Below are 9,087 nucleotides of genomic sequence, written 5' to 3'. Positions count from 1 at the left end.
ATGAAGGCCCAGTTACTCGAAGCCGAGGCCCTGTTCCTGATTGCGACTGGGTAATGAGAAAATAGGTAAGTGTTGTGTGAGGATTTGGCAAAGTAAGGGGGGAGGAATGTGGAGGATTAATTTTAATTTAATTTTTTTTTGCCAAATCAGAGAGAGAGAGAGAGAGAGAGAGAGAGAGAGAGAGAGAGAGAGAGAGAGAGAGAGAGAGAGAGAGAGAGAGAGAGAAATTGTTTACAGTATTGGCTTTAGTTTGTCACAGAGAGAGAGAGAGAGAGAGAGAGAGAGAGAGAGAGTTGTTTTAGTATTGTTAAATCGAGACATTTTATTTGCTTTAGCTTTGTCATTAGAGAGAGAGAGAGAGAGAGAGAGAGTGTGTGTGTGTGTGTGTGAGCGAGTGTTTATTTACTTAAGTTTGTCAAACCGCAAGAAAGAAAGAAAGAGTGTTTATTTGCTTTAGTTTCGTCAGAGAGAGAGAGAGAGAATTTTATTTGCTTTAGTTTTATTAGATCGCGCGTGCGCGAGAGAGTATGTGTGTATGTGCGTTTGTGTGTGCGTGTTTTGTGTGTCCGCGGTGCGCGCCGAAGAAAAGGGTAATTAGCGAATGATTGTTTGAAGTTGGAAAGATTGTTGGTATAATTGAGGTTGTTTGTTTACCTTTTTAGCTAGGATAGGGTGGTGATGAATGTCTTGGGCGAAAGCATTGGATAGCGAACGATAGTAGGAGTCGGCTGTGTATTTTTTTTGCTCTTCGAAAGCCGGCTGTGAAGCTTTTTTTTTATATTCTGAGTAAGTACTGTTTTTATTTATTTTTGTTAGGCGCGTTCATGAGTGATAGAAAGTTTATTGTTTATCTTTGATTATGGTGCGATAGTTAAGTTAGTTAGGAGTGTTCATAAGTGTTTTTCTTTTTTATTTTGGCAGGCCGCGATTCCTCCTTTGGAGAGAAGATTTATTTGAATTTGACTATTGATGACCTGGCTTACTTAAGGAACTTGTGTTTAGAATGCTCTAGTGGATTGATCAACTGTTGACGACCAGGCCTGTTTATTACAATTACGATTTCGATTGCTGTAACTGATGAGGATGATGATGATGATGATGATGATGACGATATAGACTGCCAAATTAAGTGAGGCAGTTATAGCAGATTGTGCCAGTGTTGCGTCTGCCAGGGAGTTGTGGCTTTGGCCGAAAAGGACTGTTGGCCCTTGTGTGGACAAAGTGGTCCACACATAAACAAATATTGGTTTTGGGTGTGTTAATTTTAAGTTGCTAAGGTTTTTTTATTTGAATGGTGATACGGTTTTTTTTTGGTATATTTATGAATGTAATGATTTGTTTTACGTGTAATTATTTTGGTTGTTGGTGGTTTATATGTTAAGCTTATTTTGAATGCAGAAATTTTGCTTTTGGTTGCGTTAATATAGTTTTAAGGCTATGTTTTGTTTTCATTTTCCTTTTGTCCAAGAGTCTAGTTTAAAGTAAAGTAAGGGGAAAGTTTGTGTTGTGGGATATTTTGAAAGAAGAGTGATCAAAGGTGTGGGGGTTTGTTTTTGTTGACATCCCGCTACACCCCCACCCCCACACCCCACCCCCCAACCGTCCTGGATCTGACCAAATGGTGCTCAATTATTGTAGAATAAGTACTTAGAATAGTTTGTTTATTTTTATATTTAGATTTTAGTTGAATATTTTTGTGGTCCTTTTTTTATACTTTTTTTTAATCTATTTGTAATAAATATCTATTTTGGACTTGGCCTTTATCTATTCTTTTTTAATATTAAACAGTCTTTGAATTTTTGTTTTATTTTAGAAAGTATTGAATTGGCTTCAAAATGAATTTTTAATGAATTTTTTTGGAGCGGGTTAAAATCGACCCATCGAAACCTATCCAAGGTGGTGAAATAACAATTCTTTTCCAGGGTTATTGAATTGTTATTTCTAATAATTATATGGTTGTTTAATTGATATGTATAATTTAATTCTAATATGAAATACTTCTTGTTGTACTGTAAGGAAACCTTAACTTTAGGAAATACAATATTTAAGTTTTAGTGATAAATTTCGTATCCATTTAAGCACTTTTTGAAAAGGGTTTTTATGGCACAACAATTTAGTTTTGTTCTGATTTCAGAGAGAAACCTGATCACTGAAAAGACATAGCAGCTCTTCGAATAAAAGGTATGTCAAAAAAATACTACAGTATATTATGTTAATAATAATTTACTACTTGCCATGACTACCATAAAGATAGAAAGTCAAGCCTATTGCATAATTACTTGTTGGGGTCGGGTAGATATAACCCTAGAACACTGTTGTGGGTAATTTTTACCTTGCACCCATTTGTTTCATGAACGCACAGACGTATGGGTTGTGGCATCCCAGTGGGTCTATGTGTAGCTTCAGTTGGCTTATTAGTTCTCATGCTGGATGTAGTGTATCCACATTCGTGCCATCTTGGGTCTGTGTATGTTCTGCTTTGGTTAAATTTTATCACATAACATACAAACTTGTATGGGTAATATTTACCCAATAACCTCGATACGATACAAACTTGTGTGGATAATATCTACCCCAAAACCGTATTAAAATACTAACATACGAATTTATGTGGGTAATATTTTTCCCCAAACTGTTCTTTGTTGCCAAGTGAAATTGAAAATGAAGATGATAATGTTGAAAGAGATTTTAAATAGGTCTGAAACTTACAAATATTATGAGCAACCCTCTAAATGTGATGTGGACAGTGATGAGTTTGATGAAATGGAGTTGCAAAGTAGTGCATGCAACAGACACACCTATACCAACACCTCACAAGACATGGGGTGTCCAGCGTGTAGGCCAACACCACCACTCTTCCACCAGTAAACCCCAAGATCCATGCCTGCCTTCTCCCTCTGCTATCTCGGCTGTAAAGGCTGTTGCTAGGTACCGTAAAAGGCTCCAGAGTGCGGCTGTTCAAGGTTTAACAAAACCAGTCACTCCTGCTGCGTGTGCTGTCTCTTCTGCTGCTTGTGATATGTCTGCTGCTGCCCGTGCTGTCTCTGCTGTTGCCCGTGCTGTTTTTGCTGTTGCCCATGACGTCTCTTCTGCTACCTATGACGTCCCTTCTGCTGCCCATGACGTCTCTTCTGCTACCTATGACGTCCCTTCTGCTGCCCGTGATGTCTCTCCTGCTGCAAGTTTTTAATCTCAGTTTTTTTTTTTGTTAAATTTAACTTTAATTTTTTTAATTTCTCAAATGTTATCGCTGGATTATCAGAACATAAGACTAGTAGTTTATGGACATTCAATGTTCTTAGACAGTTTGTGATGTAGACAGGCAAACTTTCATTGATTCCTAATAGAACTTTATTCAGCATTCCTTAATATTGCCAAAGTTTTTTTAACTTTACAAGGTATCTTGATTTCAGTCTTTAATTAATGAAAAGAAAACCAGTGACTGTACTGGCCAGAGTAGCCCTTCATGGAAGAAAAGTTAGATATATTGACAGAGGAAGAAAATAGGCATAAGAACCCAAAGTAGACGGCGATATATGTAAAGAAAGTATTGATAGTGATAGTCAAAAATTAGTCCTCTATATAGAAAAGCAAGAGCCAAAGGAACGAATTAGATATACTGAGTTGGTATCATTGCTAATTTATGAAGGTATGCTAATGGTCAATTGCAGGAGACTTTAGCCAAATTCTTTACTAACATTCTCTAAGAGTCTATATAACTTATTACTTTACTTCCCACTTTTTATCTCCAAGGTCCGGGTCAGTTAGGGATAAAGATAGGCGGAAAACTACGCCGATTCCTAGCTGGCCTCTGTGACCTAATTAACAAAAAATTACTAACAATGGAAAGTACTCTACGAGTCTAAGTCGCCTCTTACTTTATTTCCAGCTTTTTCAATCTCTTGTGTCCGGGTCAGTTAGGCTTAAAGGAAAGTCTTGCAAAAGTATGCCGATTCCTAGTTGACCTCTGTGACGTAATGTGCTGATTCCTGGCTGAGCCTGTCTGGGCTCAGTGAGGTGTAAAGGCACATCATAGCGCTCATGCGCGATTCACGCTGATTCCTGGCTTACTTCTGTGACTCTGTCACGGGTTGGTTACAGTGTTAAAGGCGTGTTTTGGAATATCCGGTTTCTGGCAAAAGTCGGAAACCGGCTAGTAAACGGTTCCGTTACCTTATGGCGAGGGACTTAGAACCCCCCTCAAAATAAGGTTTCAGGATGTCGGGGTAGTCTCAATGTTGGGGTGATCACAAACCTCTTGATTGTTACTACTTTGATCCGCTCTGGTTTGGGGTTCCAGAGACGCTCAAGTGTTGGTGACATGTGCTCCCAACATGTGCTCGCAACGCATGGTGGTGGGTGCATGGTACTGATCTTGTACAGTGGACGTCCCCCCTGTCTCGAAGGTCATGACCTCATCGTGGTGAGACAGTGGCAACATGCTTCATACATGGTGTGCTTCAATACGCTACAAAATTTTATAGGCATGGCTAACTATGACCATAACACCATTGGTTTAAAGTCTCCTGCTTGTACTGAAAGGGAAAAGCACCTTTAGAACTTAATGATAATATTTCCTAGGGTTGAAATAGTTTCAACATATTACATTAGTATCAATAGCTCTAAAAAAAAAATGAAAAGGGGGATAATACAGGAATAGTGATACAGTAGATTAAGTGGTGCTTTTTTTGTTGGTTATCTTTAGATGAAATACATTTTGCAATTTTAAGTCAAATCACTTTATAGAACTTTGGACTTGATGGTATTTAGGTAGGTCTTATTGTGTCAGGTATTTTGGGGGTAAAAAACTTGATTGCATAGAAGTATATCTTAAGGTACAAATTGCTTTATAGTGGTCAGGTTCATAGCACATTTCTGTAAGGTAATTCTGAAATCCTGGTTAAGGTAAGTTGTGAAATATCAAAGTTTTTATATAATTATCGAATGTGTAGTAGTTTTTTGGCACGTATAAAAAAATAGGTTTGTTGTAAAGTGTTTGTGAATGTCTTCTGCCCCCTATGTTTTTATAAAATAGTTTATTATTTTTCAGGTTTTTGTAAGTTTGTACCTATATAATAATTTAATTATGATCATTATTCTATTTTTAAATGCTAAATAATCTTTAAACTTCATACTATCAACCATAATATTTCTATGCAAATCTTCTAACAATTATATAAGTAAATAACTCGCTGATATTGACATATCTTTCTCCCTTTCAGGTAACAGATTTGGCCTTACAAGGTGGTGTGGTTGGCAGCCATTTTGACATTTTTACACATTTTTATTGGAAGGTAATACAATATTCTGTAAAAATTTCAACAACTGTTATTTACCTACCGAAAATAAAGGTTGAAAAGAGTATTGATTCTTTTTTCTTGGCCAAAAAAAAAACATTTACTTTTTTTCTCATTTTAGGAAAAGTTACCTTGTTGTTCCTCCAGCCTGCCCCCCCCCCCCCCCCCCCCCTTCCGCCCTGGATCTTACCAAAGAGTGCTCAATTGTCGTAGAATAAGTGCTTATAATATTTTCTGTTTATTTTCTTATTAAGATTTTAGGTGAATATTTTTGTGGTAATTTTTTATACTTATTTTTTAATTTATTTGTAATAAATGTTTATTTTGTACTTAGCTTTTATCAATTCTTTTCTAATATTAGAACATTCTTCTAATCTTTTTTTTTTTTAAGAAGGTATTGAATTGGCTTACAAATTAATTTTTAATGAATTTGTTTGGACCGGGTTGAAATCGACCCATCAAAACCTATCCAAGGTGGTGAAATAACAATACCTATCCAGGGTTATTAAATTGTTATTTCTAATTATCATAAGGTTGTTTAATTGATTCGTATAATTAATTCTAATATGAAATACTTCTTGTTGTACTGTAAGGAAACCTTAATTTTAGGAAATACAATATTCAAGTTTTAGTGATAAATTTCATATCCATTTAAGCACTTTTTGAAAAGGATGTTTATGGCACAATTTATTTTTGTTCTGATTACAGAGAGAAACCTGATTACTTAAAAGACATAGCAGCTCTTCGAATAAAAGGTATGTCAAAAAACACTACAGTATATTATGTTAATATTAATTTACTACTTGCCATGACTAGCATAAAGATAGAAAGTCAAGCCTATTGCATAATTACTTGTTGGGGTCGGGTAGGTTTTACCCTAGAAAAAAAAAAAGTTGAAATCTTCCAGAAATATGCCACCATTAACGCCACTATCCTTTGATAAGATTTTTCATTCTTGCTGTTGTAAATTCTAGATTTTCAACTTTTTGTCAAAATGATACTATAAAGTACCCTTGACAGAAAATGCTAAGAAAGCTTCGGCCTGGATCATGTCTGTAGTTAATTTCAATACTATTCTTCCCTTTGAAATGACAAATGTTGTTGAAACCTTAACATCTTTACTGTTCTGTTTCAGATGAGAAATGTTACCTTTGATGACATTGGTCTACGATAGTACTTGGAAAGAACATTAAAAGAATGTGAGACCTGTTTCTTGGCCTTAGAATAAACCCAGCAGAAAACTACTATTGGGAAAAGTTTTGTAACTTGGGTCATGGATGTCGGGAGCGGAATGATTGCACCCAAGTATGATAGTTGCATGCATCACATTATTGCCTACTCCTATAAACAAGGCAGTACAGATCTTATTACGAGGTTCTGTCCGAACTCTTCAGAAGTTGCTGTACCTCTGATTAATATCGTCAGCCCTAAGACTGATGCCAGTGGACAGATCATCAACGTGCCTTTGAAGCTATCAAAGTTTTGTCTTGAAGTCTTCGTTTTGAAGGAATCTGAATCGGACAAGCTGTTTATCAAAGGAGAAGCTAGTGATATGCATGTAGGAGCAGTTTTGATGCAGACCAGTGACGATTATGTACTACACCAGATTTCTTATTTAAGTAAAGTGAAGCCGCCTCAGTTCCTAGAGTACAGTGGAAAAGGAAGCTTGGGCTCTCCTTCATGCTCTTGAAAAATATTGATTCGTATATAAATCATCTAATTATTTCTTGTATATAAAATTAATAGGTAATCCATCTCTTATATAGTTTTTTTTTTCTGACCGTAATCCATTGTCTTTTGTAAGTAAAATAAAAAAAAAATCAAAATTAACTCTTGGTCCTGCAGCAGTATAACATTGGGGTATTGCATATCAAATTTAAGATTAATCTCTTTGCTGATATGCTTTCCAGATGTTGATATCTGCTTCTGTATACAAAAATTCTAATCCATCAGTTTGTTACTTGGATCTACAATGTTGTCTCCCCTTAAGGGGAGGGACATGTTAAGAAGTATCTTGATATTTGTCTCTTTTTGTGTTCAATATGTACTTTGATGAGATTTATGTAATTGTATTGAACTGTTATTGTTTGCTTTTGGTTATTCTTGCTGCTATACGTCAATAGTTTTAAGTTTGAATTTGTTTTAAGAGTAGATTCACCGAGTCTGTGTTACTGTAATGGTTTAATTAAATTATCTCAAGTATTTCATAATTTACTCCCGCAGGAATTGGTTTTTATATCATTACTTTATTCTTGTAGTTGTGCATTAAAGTTTTTATGTAGTGATTTGAGTATTTAAAGATAAACCTAGATTTGCATAAAGTATTTCTATATATAAAAGTCTTTTTCAAATATAAGTTAGGTTAAGTTTTCCTTTAGTTTTTATCTCCTTTATCGTGTATTAAAACTTATCATCACACAGTCTCTCTTTAGACAGATTCAGCATTGTTACCAGTACCGTAACAATATATACATTTAAATTATTTGTATGTGCGTATGTGTATGTATATTTCTATGTAAACTTAATACTTAACTTACACGTAAAAGCGCATAACTCTTGAGGTTTTCATCAAGGTAGAGGGAGAAAGATCATTGGCCTTTAGTGAACTCTTAGATGGTAGAAATGTCCCTTGGTTCAGTGCAGCCCTTTCAAGTAGGATAAGGGTGCGAAGTATCTCACGATAAATAAATAAAGATCTTAAGTAAGTTTAAAAATCCAGAGTAAAGCTTAACATCATGGAAACTTAGTGTCCAAAATTGAACTAAGATGGCAAATTAGAGCAGCCTTTGTCAGTTCTTGTAATATATGGCCTGGATATGTGTATTCACTGAAAGAAGACTTGACTGGATTTTAAAAGAAAAAAAAATTACTTAGATGGAGGAATGTAGTTTCTACATTCTGGGAGAGAGCATGGCACTCCATATCAGCAAGAAGGTTTTTCTTTCTTATTTTTTCTCACGAACTGATAATAGGAAACACATTGCTTGAACACAGATATGTGGAAAATATAGCAACCAACTTGACCATTTATCAATAATGTAAAAAGTTACTACTAGACACTTGAGACACTAAGTTGAAGACCAGGAAAAGTAATGAAAACCTAACTTATAATTCTCAGATATGACATTGAAAAACTAAGATAACACAAGTAGTAAAAAGGATTGTTATAATGCCGAAACAGATTTGCAGACTTAGAAATGTTACCTGATGATAAAGTAGAAATATATTTGAATATTTATTGCAAAAAAGTTGAAATCTTTCAGGAATCTGCCAACATCACAATCAGACAGCGAAAACTATCAATCCTAGATTTTAAGATACTATCTACTTTCAGTTTATGGTGATAGATTTACTATTCTTAAGCAAATTTTACTAATTTTACATCGTACAATTTTACAAGTTATGGAAGGTAATATCCCTAAAGGCATTAACTCATAAATTTGCTAAGGCGACTTTATAACAAAACAAAACAAAAAAAAAAATCCCTGGTGATTAAATATAATATAGTTAACCTAAATAAGGTTTTCTCTAAATGGAAAGTCGCACCGTTTTCTTTTACTCGAGCCCGCTTTTCTAGGGGTAACTTGCTTATATATTTCACTCGTATACTGTATATCAATAAAATATTAAATTATATTCTTATCAAATTCAGCTTTAAAAGGCCAACCTAATAGTAGAAAAAGGCCGAAAATATAGCATTCAAGGCTAACCAGTTATAGTTACCAAATTTAGGTGACTAGCATCCAGGTGATCTGATGAAAATATGATTCATCGCCTCAAGTTGAAACTA

General features: G+C 35.0%; 1 long non-coding RNA gene across 1 annotated transcript; it reads left to right on the top strand.

Annotated features, from left to right (window-relative positions):
• Positions 1 to 2,132: 2,132 nt before the first annotated feature.
• On the top strand, positions 2,133 to 7,511 carry LOC137630210 (uncharacterized). The gene is made up of 3 exons (XR_011041692.1): positions 2,133 to 2,181; positions 6,006 to 6,052; positions 6,433 to 7,511. It is a non-coding gene; the product is annotated as an uncharacterized lncRNA (long non-coding RNA).
• Positions 7,512 to 9,087: the final 1,576 nt, after the last annotated feature.

This window comes from Palaemon carinicauda, chromosome 38 (genome assembly GCF_036898095.1).
Source record: "Palaemon carinicauda isolate YSFRI2023 chromosome 38, ASM3689809v2, whole genome shotgun sequence".
Taxonomy (NCBI): domain Eukaryota; kingdom Metazoa; phylum Arthropoda; class Malacostraca; order Decapoda; family Palaemonidae; genus Palaemon; species Palaemon carinicauda.
Note: the sequence above shows the minus strand (reverse complement) of the source record. Positions and strands in the feature narration are given on the sequence as shown.